Raw genomic sequence first — 21,713 nt, 5'->3', positions numbered from 1 at the left:
CAAGGCATATGCCATATATTTCTTTCTTTCTGCTTTACTTGGTACCTGCACAATGCTTTGTACATTTGTAGGTTTTCAGTGGGTAAGCATGACTTAAACTTCGTTCTGAGATCTGCTTTACCTTTATCTGTGTTGGAAGGGAGGAGTTGTGGAGGCCTACACATACTCTAATCAGGTATGCAAAATTCACAGAATAACATGTGGCAAAATTTCCAGAGTAATATCAACCATGACTTCCCAATGACTGGTTTCTCCAATAAACAAAAACGAGATTTTGGGGTCACAAATAATATGGGTCCAAGTCCTGGCTCACCCACTTATGTTCTAAGAGATTGTTAACCAGTTCCTCATCTCTCTAAGATTCTATGTCTTCATCGAAAAGATGGGGATAGTCATAGCTATTACACAGCATATTATATGTAAAGATAGCACTGAGAAACCTGTGTGGTCATTACTATTCCCCAAAAGAGTGAATACTTTCTCCTCAACTCTTTTCATCGCCTCTACTCTATGTATGTAAATGCATTTCATGTGCAAGTTCAGACAAATGTGTGTACACGCACTTCTTTTAGTTCTTCCTTTAGTCTCGTTTTGTAACTGCAGTGACTTCTCAACTATACTTTTTTTTCTTTTCTCTTTCTTTTCTTCTTTCTCCCTTTCTTTTTTTGATGAATACCTAACAATAAGACTTTGGAAATCACAATTGGAAAAATACAACCACCACTGACAACCTTTTCAGTATACGGTTACATTATTGAATGTAAACAGGAAGAGTAAGAGCTTCTACAAAATTCCCTTTTCTATTGTCCAGTAAGCAAACATCTCTGTACTGAGCCATTAATCCCTCTATTGTATTCTCTTCCCCACAGTCAAACTGAGTAAGATTAGAAAGCAAGAGGGGGGAAAAAAAAGCTGTTGAGAGATAAGGAGACAGTGACAATTCAAACTCACAAAAAAGTTTCTGAATGCCCAAGAAACAAGAAAGGTTGGTCTTTCTCTAAAATCTTTTTGAATCAGTGCAAAGTCTGAAACCAACATATAAAGTTTATTTGTAACCTTCCGTACTGAAGAGTGGTAAAATAGTCTAATCAATATTGGCCCCATTTGATATTAGCTTCTCTAAAAAGTCCCAACAAGGACTATTCACTTAAGAAATGTAGGTATGCAAGGCATTCCATATGTATCAGGAGTGAGAAACAGAGAGAATGCTGACCAGTTCCAATTGTCCTTATCGATCACTTTTTAGATATACAATATTTAATGTCACATGAAAACAAGCAAACACTACTATATGACTGCTCACCAATAAATCTATTAATTTATTTTAAGTAATACATATTTTTATGTATCACTGGCATTCAGCCACATAAATTCCATTAAAAATAATTTCTCTATTTAGAAGTGTAGGAATGAAGTCAATGTGTACTTCCAACCCAAAGAGATAGACATTTGACTAATTTATATGATTCTAACCTGGGAGCATATTAAAAAAATAAAACCCTCAAAATTTTAGAAAAATAGACCCAACCTGGAAAAGATATACATGAAATTTCCCTGAATCTATTAGTCTTTCATTATTATTGTTATTTTAAAGAATTCTCTAGTTTCATTAAACTTCTGACATGAAAAAGTGAGTGCTTCATATAGATGGAAGAGGTCTGGGCAGCACTTAAGTGGCCGACTAAAGGTGGCTTAGCTAGCTCCAAAGTGATTCCTATTAGAATGAAAAATAAATAGACCAAGTGCCAAACTCAAAAACTATTCTCTTACAGAGATAAACTGTAAGTGCTCTACAGAAAGTGAAAACAGCTCTCTGGGGAATGCTTGGGATTTGGGGAAAGAACAATGCAACTGTTTCAGTAAGTCAAGTGGAAATACTTGGGGGAGGAGAGGAGTTTAGGAGTTACCAGAAAGAGACAGGAGACTTGCCAGAGAGCAAGACTAGGGCTACCGACCCCATTTAGTTCAATGACCATGCAGACAAACACTAGGTCAGTTCTAATAGGAATATGAAGAAACCTCATGATGGATATGGACCCCATTTGTAACAGGGAGGCTAATTATATTTGTTAAGTCTCTGACAATATACCTAGTCTTTAGGATTAATAACATCTTTCAATGTTTCAAGAAAAATGAGTTTCTTCAACATGACTAATAATTCATGCACTCTGCTTTTGCAAAACCTATATAATAATTAACTTTGGTGTTTCTAACTTCTTTAACACCACTGAAAATTATTCCTCAAGAACTACAGAATGAAGATGAAGACATGATTCATTCCTCTTTTCTTTTAATTAAAAAAAAAAAGCTGAAATTGATGTCAAAAGGACTGTTTAGAAGCTGTAATTATGCTTTAGCAAGAAACTCCAGTAAATCAAGGATGGTTGTTTATTCGGAACAAACATTCAAGAAGAAAACTTATGACCCACTCCAGAGAAATCTGAGCAACTTTCCCAAATTCTTAGAGTACAAGCAAGTCTCAGATCGAATTTATAACCTGGTACTAAACTTGGGTTTAATTCAGCTAAAGATAAAAATGATTGCATGCTCTCCTTCAACTTTAACTCCAAAACACTGGGTAGGACAATCTCTCCATTTGGGAGATGCTAATCTGGAACCCTCTCAGACAGATGGCAGAAGCTGATCAACAATGAGACTGTGAGCCCTTAGGTGAGAAGGCTATGAGGAGCCCACCTTTAGAAACAATTGTCTGCCTACATGTGGAGGCAGAGAGTGGATTATCAATTATGAAAAATGTTTACTGAGCACAATGGCATTTGCTTGCTTAGGAAGTTTTTTAAAGTAATGGCAATAAGAATTAATGAATGAATAGTTAAGGTGGTAAAAATGAAACTAAATAATATAAAAGTATAGTAAGTTGCATTGTGGGGACAAAGCAACAGAACACAAAATGGCAATGAGGAGAGAATGTCCCAGAGAGGTAGAAACAAGGGTCAAATCCAGTATGACAAGTAAACTGTATTTCTGAATCATGTTAAAAAACACCTTAACTTTTCAATTTTCCCTGAAGGGAGTCTCTCAGTCAATAACATGGAAAAACCTGAAACCTGAGCTGCTCTTCTATGAGTATTTATTGAAGCAATAACTATTTTAGGAATTCTACATATATGGCAATGAGCCCCATGCTTATCTCTTTATTCCCCACTATACAAGATGAAATTGCAAACCAAATATTTACTGCACCCTTACTGTGAACTTGATTTTTAAAACGCTATTTAAGGCATTAAACTTCATGTTTTACAAGTTCAGTTAAAGAGGCTTATTGAATATTTATTGGCTGTCACCAGCCCAAGACTGAGCAGATAAAGTGGCAATACGTGTTGAGATGGGGAACGCTTCATCCCCAGCCCTAACACAGGCTGTGTTTTCCTATTGATTGTGGTATCCATTTTTATCAACTAAGTATAGCTAAAGCCTCTGCTTGGGCCATTCCAGTCTTCTTTACTTCCTCATTCTCAGAGGTATTCAAGGTACTTTGCCTCATCAAATTGTCAATTTTCTTCTGACTGCTCCTGTTCCTAGATTTGTCCTATACTAAGTTTCTTTACATTAGATCCAATATCATTCAGCTGAGTAAAGAGCTATTTCTAACTCTATCTGGCATAAAGAAATATACAAATGAACACAGACATAGCGGATCAATTGGGAAATATGTTTTAAATGGTGAATTTTAAAGATTTTATTTATTTATTTATTTATTTATTTATTTATTTATCAGAGAGAGAGAGAGAGAGAGAGGCGGGGGTGGGGAGAGAGAGCACACGCAGGCAGAGTGGCAGGCAGAGGCGGAGAGAGAAGCAAGCTCTCTGCCGAGCGAGGAGCCCAATGTGGGACTCCATCTCAGGACACTGGGATCATGATAAAAAGGTGAATTTTAGACTGTAACATATTTATGCAACTTTTGAAAAAGTAGAGTTAGACTTCAGTGAGAAAACTGGTTTTAGATGTTAAGGGTCAAAATTTCTAATTGTTAGAACTCTAGAGCAACATAATCCTAAAAGATACTTTAATATTTCTGTTAAATAATCAGAGTATCATAATATGGTTTTTCAGTTTTCTGGTTACTTCCTTTGGGATACAAACATCAGCTCACCTCCAGCTCCAGACAGTAACCCTTTACTAACAATATTCTTTTCCCTATTTATTGTTTCTAACTTGTGGTAGGTTGAGAAATTTGATGCCAAGCCTATTCAGTTTGAATCCAAATACATACAAATTGAATCAGATAATAGCTTGAGGCAATCTCTAAAAAGGAGACTCTGAGAGTTTAGAGAATATTTGCTTTTAGACATCCAGATACCCTCTTTACTTCATGTGTGAGTGTGTGTATGTAAGAAGAGAGACCGAAAGACAAGAGGAGATTGAGTGTGTGTATGTATGAAAGCATATGTATGCATGTGTATCCTAGAACCATGTGTAAAAGACATTGCTGAAGCCAAAAACTTCAAAAACGTATCTTAAAGAGTTTTTTTATTTTCAGTATTTTGGTCCATATCCCCCCAAATTAGCCCTTTCTTTTAAAGATACAGAACCCAGAAATACATTCTAAGTGTTATTACAACTAGAAACAAGTCTTAAAAACAGATTTGGGGCTCTTCATTCCTCTACATAACCTTGGTTAGGACTGGTATAGGTATTTGCCTTTGCCAGTTTCTTCTTATGATGGATTTACATGCTAGCAAGAAGGCTGTCTAGAAATCTGAAGTTGAAGACTTGGCCATAAAACAAAGTAAAAACAGAATGCTCATAGGAACCCCATGTTCTAACCAATAATGCAACCAGTCTTTCTCAGGCAATGTAGATGATCATTAGATAAGAAATGGCCATCATAAACTGCAGGAAAGCCTTATACTGAAACATAACAATATATATTACTTAGACATATACCACTAATTAACAATGGGATTATAGGCAATCTCCTAACAATCTGTTTCCATGTTCTTATTTATAAAATTCAGATAGTAGCAAATAGGGGGTTACCAAGAATCAGCAAACTACAGTCCCTGAGTCAAATCTGTGTGCCCCCTGTTTTTGTAAATAAAGTTTTATTGGAACAGAGATGAATCCCTTCCTTTATATTGTCTTTGGCTTCTTTCACACTACAGGGGCAGGACTAAGTTAGCTACAACAGAAACTGAATGGTCCACAAAACCAAATATGTTTACTATCTGGCCCTTTACAGAAAAAATTGTCTGCCTCTGGTATATATTACACAGCAATGCTGTCAGAAAGATGCAGTATCATAACAAGCAGGAAAGTGACTGAAATATCAATATGTTTACCAAGTTTCAGGTACTGTGGCAAATGTCACACATGTATTTCATTTAATCCTGTGAATATTCCTAATGTGTGTATTTTATAGATGAGGAAACTAAAGTCCAGAGCTCAGTAATTTCCTAAGTGTATAAAGCTGATTACATGAAAATGCAAAGCTCAAACCAAAGTTTCCAAATCTAGAGAGTTCTTTACCACTAGGCTATATTGCCTTCATGTAACTAGGAATTTCTAGTTGTTAGACATATGAGCATTTTTATTAACTCCAATGCTATTATCATTCTTTAATATAGAATCTAAGATAATACACAATACACAACTGAATATTTGATCTATGTGTGAACTGCTAATGATAGAGAAGTTCAGCTTTCTCTTGTGTGGGCCTATGACTTGTTTGAACAAATAGTTGAGATGATCTTCATCAGATTTATCTATATGTATGTGGTTTGGTTACAAGTTTCCAGTCAAAAGTTAAAGAAAAAAAAAAAAAAAAAGCGTCTGCTGAGTCTGAACCCAATGCTGAGAGAAGTAGGTAATTCACTCTGATCTTTGTGTCTGTGGTGACTGAGCTTCATGGAGAAAGCAAACTCCGCCCTGGAAGGGGCTCAGCACTGCAAGCTACAATAAAATCAAAAATCAAAACAGATCTAGGAAGGCAGGCGAGTGTGATCCATTTCCTCTCCCTAATAGAAACACAGTCCCAGCCTTTATATCTTCAGAAGGAAAACGGAGGCTCTTCTGTGGAAATATTAAGATGTACTATGTATGTAATAAAGTACGGAATTTTATTCAAATTTTTTCATATTTAGAATGAGTATATCTTGGCTCTATTTCAGGGAACCTCAACAAAATTACTGGAACCTGTGCCTATGGGTCTCCTGGGCAAGGGGTAGGCTTTTGCTCTCAGTGCTTTTCCATGAAAATTTCTGGACTCTGCAAAGATCAGGAAGCTCATTCCACGTGGCTGCCACCTCAGCTGATCTTTCAGAGACTGACTGGAATTACACTCAGTTCTACATGGTCACGTGTTTCAAACAGAGAGGAATAAACAAATGTATAAAATCTGGCATCTTCCTCTTCTTTCACTCTTGCCAACACTGTCCATCCTACCAACTGGGAGAAACAGGAGAATAAAAAGGAAAGGGGGAAAGAAGAAAACAGAATTTGTGACTTAGATCTAAATTTTAGCTCCTAGATTTCTGCATCCTACTTTGTAAACTCCCTATGTAGGGTATCATGTATTTATTCTCCTTATTTCGGGCAAACAGCTTTTCCACAACAGCACCAAATAAGTTAAAATTAGAATGAAACCTGAATTGAAAGAGGAACCTTTCAGCAATTGTGCCCTGCAGTCTCCGCGCTGCTTGCCTCCTGCCAACAAAAGGAGATCATCTGTGGTGAACTCTGGAGACAACCGAAGGGACAGTGATAAAGTCAATTTAGGAAGAATAAAGCAGAGCAAATGGGGAGGCCTCTTCTGCACGACCAGGTTGTGCACAGTTTGAAAAGAACTGAATTCAAGAAATAAGCTTTTGGGAATATATTTTCCAAAATCAATACTCGCTAAACAGGTTCAAACAAATGACAAAAAGAATGCTACACTGTTGAGATGGGGGGGAAAGTTTTCCAGTTTTCAAACTCCTGCAATAAGTAATAATGCCCTCAGTTGCTGAAAGTCTTAAAAGAGAGAGGCCACAGTACTCGTCCTCATTTCACAAAGGAAGTAAAAACCGGAGCCATAGCGTTTAAGTTAAGGAGAAGTAGTCATTTGCTAAACAAAACTATAAGCTGTCAAGTTTCACTCACTTGAATTTATCTACCAGCTTTTAACCCTATGAAATATTTAACCAAAATAAAACAGAATTTTAAACCTTAACAATGTGTATTTCCATCAGGTAGATTCCAAAAAGAGAGAGAGAGAGAACAAAGAAAATTAATGGAGACTTCATCTCATGGGGAAAATGTGGCAAAAATAATTGAAGCAAAACATTTGGAAGCATTAATATTTGGGTTTGTTTTTAAATTTATATAATTTTGACAATAAAACAACACTATGGCTAAATTTAGAATTAAAAGTATTAGATAAAAATTGAAAATTCAAATTGCTACTTCCCCACACACTTGTATTGCCACTTAGTTCTGCCAATCTGTCTGAAGTGTTCTGGAAGTATGACCAGAAAGAGTATTTCATTTATCTAACATGCAAGATTTTACACATTTGTTTATGCCTCTCTGTCTGAAACGTGTGACCACGGAGAACTGTGCATAATTCCAATCAGCCTCTAAAAGACTGAGGTGGCAGCCATGTGGAATGAGCTTCCTGATCTTTCCAGAGTTCAGAAGCTTTCATGGAAGATCACAGAGCGATAAAGAAAGCAAATAAATACTATATAGTATTTATATGAAGAGTATTTCTTTATGTATTACCCCTGTAACAAACTGGATAGTCCAGTCTGTAACCTTCTGACTGCCAGGCCATCAGGAGGTCTCCAGGAACTAGAAGTCTAATGGAAAGTTAATTAAAAGGCAAAGAAACTGAAGAAGAGAGAAGAGATGCCTGACATCCACAAAATCTGGCCTGGGGGAGTATGGACCTATTAAGATGACATTATTCATTCAGTGAGAACTTACTACATGTAGCATATTCTGTGCTAGATCCACCCTAGGTGCCGAGGAACATTAAAAATAAAACCAAAGCAACACAAGAAAAGAGGTCCTGATTTTTGGCAGTTCATCTTATGATTGGAAGGAGGAGGGACACAAAGGTAAGAACATGAATAATCCCATGCAGTCTTGTATTAATTAGTTCAAAGGACAAATGCCCTGAGGGTCCACATTAGCTTTAGGAGCAGGAGCTCCAGTAGGTCGGGAAGAACTTTGAAATCTATAAAATTGGGCTAGAGGTGGAAGAAGAGATAAGATTTCAATAGATGCATATCTTTATTTGGGTTTCCCCTGTTAAGTCCCTGAGATAAACTCAGATTATAATGGTCAGGGGTGGAGGAATCAGGCAGAAGAAGGAAAGGGACAATCACCAGTGTGGTATCAGGTCAGATACCACTGAAGATAACTGAAGCCTGCTGCCCCTTGAGGAATCTGAGAGTCACATGGTTCACAATTGCCCTGTCCAGGAACTCTGCCTCTCTCCAAGACAGCGGAAGTATTTACAGTGCGAAAGGGAGTAAGAAGCTGAGGGACCAAAAGGACCAAATGCCTGGAACTCTGGAGTTGGGAATGGGTCCCCTATTCAGGGAAAGCTTAGAGATGCCCTGCAGACTTGGTTAGGCCTGTGGATCATTTAGTTCAATGCTGAGTGGGTGTGTTAACATTAAAGAAAACCTGGCTAAGCCTTAACTCAGAGAGTCTAGGGCTAGAAGAAAAAATAAGGAAGAAATCTACTACAAAAATTTCCCATCTTTGGCTGAGAAAAATGAGATTCAGAGTCCATTAATATATTGTTTTATGGCATAAAACTAGGTTAGAGCACAGCTGGGGAGAAAATCCAGGTCTCTTCCCTTTTAGTTCAGAGTTCCTTTTATCCAACCTCACATAAACTTCCCATTTATTTGTCGAGATTTCAAAAAGCATGGACACAGCTGATCCGTTAGCAGTATAATTTATTATTAATTATTGTCCCATAGCAATGCACTTGCTGATTCTTTCCTTTAATTCTCAAATTGTTGCTGTCCTATGCTCACTGCTAGAGAATAGCGCATCTCCCTCCCAGCCAGGAATCCACTTGAGCAGGCACATGGATATGAGTCAAAAGAGGTCTCAGCATTGTTTATAATAGGAAAATATTGGAAACCACCTAATCAACCTTGATAGGAAAATGAACAGAAAAAATATGGCGTATCAATACGACAGAATTAAATACAGCAGCTAAAAATGAATTATAGCTAGATAAATCACTATGGAGAGGTTTCAAAATATAATATTGGATGAAAATGTGAAGAAACAGTATAGTCTGTATGACATGAGGCCTTATGTGTACATTTAAACACATAAAAGTATAGTGTATAATGTTTGTTATTTCTATATCTGTGTTAGAAATATAAAAAATAGAGTCTAGAAGGTTTTATAGCCAGTTGTTAGTAGTGGTTGTTCTGGGCAAAGAATGAGAAAGAGGAAAGAAAGGAGTGGGATTAAGGAGAAGAACTTTGTCAAAAATGTCTTTTTTTTTTTTTTTTAAATTTAAAAAACAGTGAGTGGAAATAAAGAGGCCAAGAAGTTAACAGTTTAAATTATTGGTAGTTGATGCATGAAGACTTGTTATTTTTCTCAGTACTTTTCTGAGCTTAAACATTTTTAAGTTACACAAAGAAAGCTTTCTAAATATCATCATCAACTTTCATTAAAAAGGGAAGGAAATCAAAGAAAAGATCAATAAGATTAACTCATCGATAAGCAAATGTCCATGCCTAAGGAGGAGATAAAATCATAAAATTTATGAGTGCAGAGCTATGGAGCAGGACCTCCTGAGTCTGAATCCTCACTCCACTCTTACCAGCTGTGAGATCTTAGAAAAGTTATTTAACCTCTTGGTGTCTGACTTTCCTCATGCATAAAATGGGGATGATAACATGATCTCTCACACAGCGTTACTTTGAAGATAAAGATGAGGTACTACTGCAGGAGTATCTACAATAGGGCCTGAGACTCAGAACTCAGTGACATACAGAACCATCATCAGCCTGCTTCATGAGACTGCCTGACTTGTTCTTTTACAAGGGTGTTTCTCCTTTTAGTGAAACTACCTTTACTACACTGATACAATCAATATAAGAAGACATGATTGCACTAGCTCTCACAACACCCAGGTTTGCTTTACTGCATCAAATACTAGTAATTTGCAACAGCAAAATTCCCATTCATTCATGTAACAAATAAGGTAAAACCTCATTATGATGTCATTTACTATACAGTGCAGTTCAGCCCAAGTGATCTCTCTTGGGCCCAACTAAAAGGATTTAATTACTGGATTACCAAGAGGACTTTTCAGTCAAGTGGCATCACCCTATGAGACAAGCCTGAAGGACACAGTAATCAAGAATACAACAGCATATTTTAGAAGTACAGATGTTGAGGAGTTAACAGAACATACAAGACCTTCAAAAACCTTCATTTGAGAGTAGTCAAGATGGAATGAAAGTGTGAGAAGGTGAACTAATCATAGAAGCCCTACAGTTGAAATACCAGAAAGTCATAGGTAGAAAGTATCCACAAAATATATGCAGATACTAGTGACATACATGTTTTCCACTTAAATTTTGTATATTTAAGCATCACCATTTCAGTAGATTTACTGTTTATTTTGTCAACTGTTGGCCTCATGACCACAGTCTCTCATAGAAGGCAAGTGAAAAGGATGAGTTGGAGTCTGAAATTTTTGCCATGCTACAGGATGTATTTATTAATTGGAAACTCCACTCGGAAGTTTGAGACAAGGGCCCCTAGGCCATCAGTGATAAGTCCTTTCTCCAGGGAGGAAAAAGGAGAGACTGCTTTGGCAAACCAACTTACTCCCACAGCTCTAACAGCGCCCGTTTCTGTTTTGAAAGCTAAAAGCATATGTTTGGTATGTAGATTATGACTGTGTCAGAACCCAAATCAGCATGCATCAAAAAGTACCAACAGTCACTGAAGGAAATATATTTTACTACTGTAAGCAATTTAAATGTATTTAAATTGCCCAATTTAAATGTATTCTGTACAACATGGAGAGAAAGGCATAAAATAAGTACATATATCACAGATCCCCTTCCCCCTAAGGTACAAAGCAAAGGTTTTGGCTATCTGGCACATCTATCACAGAAAAAATAAATGAACACCATATGGTCTAACTGTAAAAGAACGAGCTTACCCATCTACATCCAAGAATAACTGAATAGTTGAGTGATATTTAACTTTACAAATGGAACTTTTGTTTTGCCTTACACTAGATATTAAGATCTAAAGTTTCTATTATTTAAATTTTTGAAACAGTTCTATAAAACCAAGAATATAATATCTTGTAATTGAATATTATATGCCATCTTGCTTAAAAATAGCACCTAGGAGATATATATATATATATATATATATATTGTTAAAAATAACTTTTGCTCAAACTACAGTGTATGAGTATATATTCCACACACAAAAGTCATGGTTAAATCTCTCAAAAAATACCCATAATATGCTTTTAATGCAAGAACAAGTTAACCCTAATTTTCAGATTTAAAGTTCTGTGGTAAAACTGGGTCCTTCTGGGAGAAAGAGATTAATTTTCATGTAGATATGAAGATACATATTATAAGCATCTGTACTTAAGCATATTTCTGCATAAATATAGTTAAGTTGTGAGACTGATGACTATCATATATATATATATATATATATATATATATATTTCCTGACACCGAGCTTCTAAAACCCCTGGAATTTCCTAGTAATGTTGGTGATGGAAACATCTGTTGTTCATAACAAGCCCCTTTTAATCATACCTGAGTTTATAACTAATGAGGTGATGTTTAAATAGCTTCAGGATGGGAGGATTGGTCATCAGAGTACCACGTGATTAGGGGCTTAAAATGTTCAGCCCCACCCTCTGAACTCTAAGGAGGCCAGAGGGTTGGCGATCCAGTCAATCACCAATGGCCTGCGATCTAGCCAACCATGCCTACATAATGAAGCTCTAAAAACAGACTTTAGAATATTTCCAGGTTGATCACACTGGGTACTGGGAAGCTCCATGTACCCCATATCTTGCCTTCTGTATTTCTTCCATTTGACTGTTTCTGAATTGTATCCTTTACAATAAACCAGTAATAGTAGGTAAAGTGTGTCCCTGAGTTCTGTGAGCTCTTATAGCAAATTATCAAACCTGAAGAAATGGTCATGGAACCTCAACTTTTAGCTGGTCAGTGGTGAAAAGGCTGCTAGCTTCACAGATGCCTACAAAGGGAAAAATTATACCCGCACAACAAAAGTACCTGTGGTTACTGAGAAGGTGGTCATTGTTGGGGGTGGGGAAGAGGACAAAACCAAGCAACTACTGAAACCAGCATGTATTCTGTGAAGGAGTTGTCTTATTTTGTGGATCTATGTCATCAGCTTCCTGAAGAATCTTTACCAAAATAGACAGTGAAAGTGAATAATTTAGGAGCATGGTCTTCGGTTTTGAATGTTGCAGTGTACAAGAACATGTTTAGGTTGGTTCAGGACTCACAGTTCAATGTAGAATAGTCACAGGTGGCGCTATATGATCCAGCTACACACCAAGTTATACCCAAGGTAACAGCCAGCCTGATATATTGGATGAAATCTACCATAAGATCTGTTGAGTCTGAGAAAGGGGACTGTCCAACTCCCACTATGTCACGTGGAACATTCCAGATGAAAGAGTTTATATGCGTCATATACAAGCCATGTGGGACTAGTTTTATGACAATTGGGACATCCACCCACTGAATATGCCCATTATCCTGGTCATGGTAAATTCTGAAGTTAAAGGGGGTTTTTCTGCATGGGCACCACTTACTGCTACAATAGCAGGCAACAATCTGAGAAGCCTTATCAAATTTGCTGTCTCAGCTTCTCCTCCTGGGCCTTACAGATGCTAATAAAAATACTAGATTAATCAACAAGAGAATGCAGAGGAGGCAGAGGGAAGAGTCAAGGGACTTTTCCTAGCATGGGGAGCATTCTTTAAATGGTTAAGAAATGGGGTAAATATAGTAAATGTTGATAGTGGTAAAATAAAGGAAAAAGAAAGGGGACAATCAAGAGTGGAATCCTGGCAGGGTAGAAATCTTTAGATGTCTTTTTTTTTTTTTTTAAGGATTTATTTATTTATTTGTCAGAGAGAGAGAGCGAGCGTGAGTGAGCACACAAGCAGGGGGGCACGGCAGGCAGAGGGGAAAAAGGCCCCCTGCAGAGCATGGACTCCCCCACCAACCTGCGCCCCATGCAGGACTCTATCCCAAGACCCTGGGATCATGACCTGAGCCAAAGGCAGACACTTAAGCAACTGAGACTTCCAGGTGTCCCTCTTTAGATGGTTATTAAGAAAAAGGATGAAGGGTGCCTGGGTGGCTCAGTGGGTTAAGCCTCTGCTTTCGGCTCAGGTCATGATCTCAGGGTCCTGGGATCGAGCCCTGCATCAGGCTCTCTGCTCAGCAGGGAGTCTGTTCTGCCCCCCCACAGTCCCCACACCCCACTCTGTGCCTGCCTTTCTGCCTACTTGTGATCTCTGTCTGTCAAATAAATAAATAAAATCCTAAAAAAAAAAAAAGGGGATGAATAACATGGATATTGATGAGATTGAAACAAAGGTCTTAACAAAGCACTATTGAAGACTGGGTGGACCAAAGGGGCTCCCTGCAGGTCCTCCAACATTAAAAGGCCCCAAATGAGTCTATATCTTCTAATTTTGAGGAATTTTAAAAGCCAGAAGGCAAAGATAACAATAAAAAATCAGACCTCGAATGGCATGGTGCAATATTCAAGCAGATCAGTCAAGATAAAGATTGACCAAAAAGGTAAGATAATCTATCTCAACTCTTTACTGGGGACCCAAGGCCTTATATATATGCGTGGTTAAAATGGTCAGAGGTGAAGAGAAGTTACTGGGATCCCTAGATAGGAAAGCCACAAGAACTATGGTACCAAAACCCACGTGAAGCCTGGAAGTAGACTACATTTAGATTTAGAGAATATAAAAATTTAATGATAGGATTATGAAAGTTGGAATATTTAAACATGCTTTATGTGAAGAGGTTGTATCTTAACCTGAATGGTTTACAGGAATGGCTACAATGTCTCACTGAGGAACATTTTCCACATCTCATACTGTAAAACAAAAACCTGTTATTGAAATCCTAATGGAATGATAAGGGTTGATGGGATTAAGCTGTTCAGAGGAGAACTGACACGTTTGAACAGTCTTCCTATAAAGTGGCTACATGTCTACTATCTGAATGTATTATGGGGATGGACACAGTATCTGTCTAGGGAATGCTTTCTCCAACCTAGTATTACAAAAGAGAAGGTTTATAAATCTGTGACTCCAGCAGTATTAATCAGAACTGCTAAATGGAAACAGATAAAATTGCCCAGGCTCACATGGCAATAGATTAGAACTAGAGTGCTGATAAGAACAAATTCTCTTTATTATAAAATATCCCAATGTGGAGTATGGACCAGAGGTTTGGCAAAAGCTGGTAGTGAGTCCCTTCCGAAGATAGCTGGGACTCTGGACTCAAGAATTTCCTTTTGAGGGAAAATTACTAGCTTGCTATTAGACATTAACTGAAATTACCTCCATGACTGAAGGACATAAAATAATCTTGAAGCCTGAAATACACATAATGTGTTGGATAATGTTAGAGAAATACTCTAATGGGGAGGGCAGTGCCCAGAAGAGTTCCCTAATAAAACAGAAACATGCTACAGGGAGAATGCAAGGGGAAAATATTCATGAGCAGGGAGTTTCCTTTCCCCTAGGATTAACTTCAGAGCTGCATGAGGAGATGCCAAATTCTATCATCACTTTGACAGTGCCCTATAAGCAGCTCTCAACCAACCAACAAAGAGCCACTTAATGTGTGGACAGCAGTTTCAAGGTGAATGGACAATATTCTGTTTGGACGGCAACCACTCTGTTAGAAGAAGGTAAAAACAAATCAGTTTGGTTTTGCTTTATGATTTTTTTTTTTAAAGATTTTATTTATTTATTTGTCAGAGAGAGATTACAAGTAGGCAGAGAGGCAGGCAGAGAGAGAGAGGAGGAAGCAGGCTCCCTGCTGAGCAGAGAGCCCGATGCGGGACTCGATCCCAGGACCCTGAGATCATGACCTCAGCCGAAGGCAGCGGCTTAACCCACTGAGCCACCCAGGCGCCCCTGATTTTTTTTTTTTTTTAAGGCCTTTGTTTTTGTTTTTTACCAACTAGTGCTCAATAGCCTGGCCATATGGTCAGGCAGTAAGGCAATGGAAACCTGGCCTATTAAAGAGATGCCCATGTGGGGCACTGTCCTGAGGACATCACTATAGAAATCTGAAGGATGCATCAATGCCTGTCAGAAGAACCATCTTCCAGGTTTAGAGGATGATTGGAATTGACAAGCAGATATGCCCTGTACACTTGCTTCTGGTGTTCACTTGGCTCCATAGAATGAGTGAATATAGGGGTATCTGCAGCAATGCAGAGCTGGGCTGAATTTAGACATACTGCTTCACTCTCTCAGATGCAAAATGCCAATAAGAATTGTTCTGTCTGCCAACAGAAAAGACGAGACCGCAGGCTATACAGCAGATTCCCTGGGGGGAAGCCCCTGAACACAGCTGGTAAGTGAGACTGATGCAGGAAGCCCTCGGGGGTTACAAAGGGGTCTTGACAGAAGTAGACAGTAACTCAAGACTGGGTTTTGCTTACCCAGTAGTAGATGCAAACACTGAGTGCTATAAAAGAGCTGGAACCAGTAGACAGTGTACCAGTTCAGACCACTGAGTCACATTTCTTTAGACTAAGGATCACCCTTTACAGGCTATAATAGCCAACAGTGAGAAGAGAAATACCTTCCCCAGAAAGTAACAGTTTTAGTAGCTAATTGGAATGGGCAGTTGAAACCTTGGCTCTCTAAAATAGGAAGATAGAAAGGCATGAAGGGCTGGCTTAAATGCCTTCACAAATAAATACATGCTTACATTCAATATGAGTGGGGCTGAAGGAGGGGCCACACTAGATATTCTTCCATTTTTCAGGAGGATTTGGGGAGAAGGAGGTGGAGGAGAATGTCTATAACTATGTAATTCCTGCCAAGGCACATAGGATGCTAGTACGATTTTTTTTTTCCTTCCCCCACATCACTTTAACTTTCTCTCTTTCTCTCTCTCTTCCTATCTTTCTTTCTCTCTTTCTTTCCTACCTGATGTCATGGATTCAGGACCACAGAAGCAGCTACAAATGCTAAAAGCAGGGATGATGCCTCAGCAGGAAACTATAACTATATTTTTAAGCCTTTTATGTCAGAAGTCCTAAAGACCTGATTATGACTTCACTCCATTTGGCAATATTAGGGTTAACAGTGAAATGCACTACACTGCCTAGTGGTCAGATAATTACCTACTTATAACAAAAGGAAATTCTATTTATGGCAAATTAATTCTCTAAGCACTATCATGCTATTCTCTTCTCTACCCCAAGCAACAATTAGCTCTGGGGGTCCATAAAGCAGAAGATGGCCCCAATCACTCTGACACAAAATAATAAATAGATTTCTCCTGTTGCTGCAAGTCCCTGACATCCTATTTGTGAAGAACAAGCTGTAAAGCTTTATTATTTCCCATAAAGTCTGAATAGTTTGAACACAGAGGAAATGCCATCAATATTTACCCTTTTAACACATTAACCATGTAAGTTGTAAGCACTGGGCGAGTGGTCCCAATCAGAAAATCGGTCCTAACATATTTCAAACCCATAAAATTATCATTTTATTTTAATGAGCATTAACAATAACTTGAGCTTAGAAATCATCTTTGAATATAGCCTCTAAGTCAATGGGAAAGGACCTGACTATCCACCCATTGGGTTTGGTTCGGCAAGCCAGAAAGGGCATGGTTCCCAGGCCATTAAAGTTCTTCAGACCTTTTCCTCTGCTTTATTTCATCCTGACACTACTACTTAGACTACAGAGTTTGGAAAAATCGGAAAACGATGTTCAGCACACCTAAAACATTCTTGGTAGATATATCAAGTGTCAAATATGGTCTTGACCTTCTCATAAATTAGTGCTATTTTTCTGGCTTATTCATAACTATTAGCTGATTTATTTACTAGAAGAGCCAATGAACAGAGCATGAAACTAAATGTACTCTTAGACTTGTTCTGCCAGTCATTCTGCTAATAATTTTACATAATTAAAGTTTCCTGTGCATATATATCTACTCATTCATAAATTGTTCTGAATAACTTTCTAGGGTCTGAAAATACACCAGCGAGCAAAGTCCCTGTTTTCATGAAGATTACATTCTAGTGGAGGAGACAGGCTCTTAACCAATAGATCAATAAATACATAAAACAATCTCAGATGTCAGCTGAAGCAGGGAAAAGGAACAGAGAGTGATAGAATGACATTTTAGGTAAGGTGGTTGGAATGACCTTACTAAAAAAGCAGCTAGCCTTATACAGCATTTACTCAGAGGCAGGCAGTGCTCTGAATGCTGCACTGACATTAACTCATAATCATTAACATTTCTATGAGGGTGGAGCTAGTCTTACTCCTCCTACTTGGCAACACAAAGATACAAAGAGGTCTCATAATTTGACCGCATCCAGAGCCTGAATTTGAGCCCAGTATGTTGGGATTCAAAGTCCATGTCCTCAACCATTTTATGGGATATGATCATCAATGGAGAGAAAGTTCCAGACACGAAAGAGACCCACTTAAATATTTCTAGTCAAGTGATTCTGATGCAGGAAGTTCCAAATTCTAATTCATAAATGCATTATGCCACAGGTCAATCAATAAAATAGCTTAACAAAAATTTGAGAGGCATTACAAAGCACTAAGAAAACAAAACAAAACAAAGCAAACAAACAAGGATAACAAACCAGAGCAAAAGGAAAAAACCAGTAGAAAAGCCATAACAACAGAGAATAAGAAAAGGATTCCCCAAGAACTCCACCCATGTGTTTTACGTCTGGGAAATATAACTCGGTACAGGTGCTGAAAGATATGTGTCAATCTTATTTTTATAAGGAGCAGCTAAGGAAGACAAACAGAATAAAACCATAAGTAATGAATTAATCTCTGTTTAATTGATTTCCATATTGTATAACAATACATGTTTGACATTCTAGTTTAGGACCCAGAGATGCAAAAGTTCTTCTTTCTAAAACATATGGATATCAGATCATGAATAATTATTGAAATGAATGTTTACAAATAACTGTCTGTCTTATCCTTAAATAATGTGGAACAAAAAAACTCTTTCAAAGAAACCACACGGATGTGCTTTACATGTCATTAGAAAATGTATCACTGATGGGGAGTGAGGAAGGCACAATTTGTGATGAACACCGGGTGTTGTATGAATCACTAAATTCTATTCCTGAAACTAGTATTTCACTGTGTGTTAACTAACTGGAATTTAAATAAAAACCTGAGGCGGGGGGGAGAAAAAAAGAATATGTATCATTGAAAATGTCAGGCAACTGCTATACGAGATCCCAGTCAAGAAAGTCCTGTGCACAGAGGAGTCAAGATGGCGGAGAAGTAGCAGGCTGAGACTACTTCAGCTAGCCAGAGATCAGCTAGATAGCTTATCTAAAGATTGCAAACACCTCAAAATCCATCGGCAGATCGAAGAGAAGAAGAACAGCAATTCTGGAAACAGAAAAACAACCACCTTCTGAAAAGTAGGACCAGCAGAGAAGTGAATCCAAAGCGACGGGAAGATAGGCCCCGGGGGGAGGGGCTGGCTCCCGGCAAGCGGCGGAGCAACGGCGCACAAAATCAGGACTTTTAAAAGTCTGTTCCGCTGAGGGACATCTCTCCAGAGGCTAAACCGGGGCGAAGCCCACGTGGGGTCAGCGTGGCCTCAGGTCCCGCAGGGTCACAGAAGGATCGGGGGTGTCTGAGTGTCGCAGAGCTTGCGGGTATTGGAACGGGAAAGCCGGCTACAGAGACAGAGCCGACAGTAAGCTCACAGCTCGGTGTTACCTTGAACCGGTCGCAGGCTCGGTGAGCTCGGAGTGCGGCCGGAGGTCAGGCAGACGGGAGTAACTGGGCGCTGTTCTCTGAGGGCGCACTGAGGAGTGGGGCCCTGGGCTCTCGGCTCCTCCGGGCCGGAGACCAGGAGGCCGCCATTTGTATTCCCCGTCCTCCGAAGCTCTACGGAAAGCGCTCAGAGAACAAAAGCTCCTGAAAGCAAACCCGAGCGGATTACTCACCCCAGCCCCTGATAAGGGCGGTGCAATTCCGCCTGGGGCAAAGACACTTGAGAATCACTACAACAGGCCCCTCCCCCAGAAGATCAACAAGAAATCCAGCCGAGACCAAGTTCACCTACCAAGAGTGCAGTTTCAATACCAAGGAGAGCAGCAGAATTCCAGAGGAGGAGAAAGCAAAGCACGGAACTCATGGTTTTTTCCCTGTGATTTTTTTTAGTCTTGCAGTTAATTTAAATTTTTTTCTTTCTCATTTTTTGTTTTTTTTTCTCGCCTTCTGGTTAAATTTTTTTTTTAACGTTTACCTTTTTCTTTTTTAACGTTTTTTAACTAGTTTATCTAATATATATATATTTTCTTTTTTATATTTTTCTTATTTGTTTTCTTTTTTTTAATTCTTTTCTTTTCTTTTTTTTTTCTTTTTTCTTTTTTTTTTTTTTTCCTTTCTTCCTTTTTTGAACCTCTTTTTATCCCCTTTCTCCCCCCTCACGATTTGGGATCTCTTCTAATTTGGTTAAAGCATATTTTCCTGGGGTTGTTGCCACCCTTTTAGTATTTTACTTGCTCCTTCATATACTCTTATCTGGACAAAATGACAAGGCGGAAAAATTCAACGCAAAAAAAAGAACAAGAGGCAGTACCGAAGGCTAGGGACCTAATCAATACAGACATTGGTAATATGTCAGATCTAGAGTTCAGAATGACAATTCTCAAGGTTCTAGCCGGGCTGGAAAAAGGCATGGAAGATATTAGAGAAACCCTCTCGAGAGATATAAAAGCCCTTTCTGGAGAAATAAAAGAACTAAAATCGAACCAAGTTGAAATAAAAAAAGCTATTAATGAGGTGCAATCAAAAATGGAGGCTCTCACTGCTAGGATAAATGAGGCAGAAGAAAGAATTAGTGATATAGAAGACCAAATGACAGAGAATAAAGAAGCTGAGCAAAAGAGGGACAAACAGCTACTGGACCACGAGGGGAGAATTCGAGAGATAAGTGACACCATAAGACGAAACAACATTAGAATAATTGGGATTCCAGAAGAAGAAGAAAGAGAGAGGGGAGCAGAAGGTATACTGGAGAGAATTATTGGGGAGAATTTCCCCAATATGGCAAAGGGAACGAGCATCAAAATTCAGGAGGTTCAGAGAACGCCCCTCAAAATCAATAAGAATAGGCCCACACCCCATCACCTAATAGTAAAATTTACAAGTCTCAGTGACAAAGAGAAAATCCTGAAAGCAGCCCGGGAAAAGAAGTCTGTAACATACAATGGTAAAAAATATTAGATTGGCAGCTGACTTATCCACAGAGACCTGGCAGGCCAGAAAGAGCTGGCATGATATTTTCAGAGCACTAAACGAGAAAAACATGCAGCCAAGAATACTATATCCAGCTAGGCTATCATTGAAAATAGAAGGAGAGATTAAAAGCTTCCAGGACAAACAAAAACTGAAAGAATTTGCAAACACCAAACCAGCTCTACAGGAAATCTTGAAAGGGGTCCTCTAAGCAAAGAGAGAGCCTACAAGTGGTAGATCAGAAAGGAAGAGAGACCATATACAGTAACAGTCACCTTACAGGCAATACAATGGCACTAAATTCTTATCTCTCAATAGTTACCCTGAATGTTAATGGGCTAAATGCCCCTGTCAAAAGACACAGGGTATCAGAATGGATAAAAAAACAAAACCCATCAATATGTTGCCTCCAAGAAACTCATTTTAAGCCCGAAGACACCTCCAGATTTAAAGTGAGGGGGTGGAAAAGAATTTACCATGCTAATGGTCATCAGAAGAAAGCAGGAGTGGCAATCCTTATATCAGATCAATTAGATTTTAAGCCAAAGATTATAATAAGAGATGAGGAAGGACACTATATCATACTCAAAGGGTCTGTCCAACAAGAAGATTTAAAAATTTTAAATATCTATGCCCCCAACGTGGGAGCAGCCAACTATATAAACCAATTAATAGCAAAATCAAAGAAACACATAAACAATAATACAATAATAGTAGGGGACTTTAACACTCCCCTCACTGAAATGGACAGATCATCCAAGCAAAAGATCAGCAAGGAAATAAAGGCCTTAAACGACACACTGGACCAGATGGACATCACAGATATATTCAGAACATTTCATCCCAAAGCAACAGAATACACATTCTTCTCTAGTGCACATGGAACATTCTCCAGAATAGATCACATCCTCGGTCCTAAATCAGGACTCAACCGGTATCAAAAGATTGGGATCATTCCCTGCATATTTTCAGACCACAATGCTATAAAGCTAGAACTCAAACACAAGAGGAAGTTTGGAAAGAACCCAAATACATGGAGACTAAACAGCATCCTTCTAAAGAATGAATGGGTCAACCGGGAAATTAAAGAAGAATTGAAAAAAATCATGGAAACAAATGATAATGAAAATACAACGGTTCAAAACCTGTGGGACACAACAAAGGCAGTCCTGAGAGGAAAATATAT

General features: G+C 38.5%; 1 protein-coding gene and 1 long non-coding RNA gene across 2 annotated transcripts in view; one reads left to right on the top strand and one right to left on the bottom strand.

Annotated features, from left to right (window-relative positions):
- MACROD2 (mono-ADP ribosylhydrolase 2) overlaps positions 1–21,713 on the bottom strand; it is a 1,971,474-nt gene that overhangs the window by 1,225,981 nt on the left and 723,780 nt on the right. The gene's annotated exons all lie outside the window — the stretch shown is intronic.
- Positions 10,227–17,393, top strand: LOC116595286. Its single transcript, XR_004287607.1, has 3 exons — positions 10,227–10,456; positions 15,524–15,623; positions 17,256–17,393. It is a non-coding gene; the product is annotated as an uncharacterized LOC116595286 (long non-coding RNA).

The sequence above is a fragment of the Mustela erminea genome, chromosome 7, assembly GCF_009829155.1.
Source record: "Mustela erminea isolate mMusErm1 chromosome 7, mMusErm1.Pri, whole genome shotgun sequence".
In the NCBI taxonomy this organism is placed as follows: Eukaryota; Metazoa; Chordata; class Mammalia; order Carnivora; family Mustelidae; genus Mustela; species Mustela erminea.
Note: the sequence above shows the minus strand (reverse complement) of the source record. Positions and strands in the feature narration are given on the sequence as shown.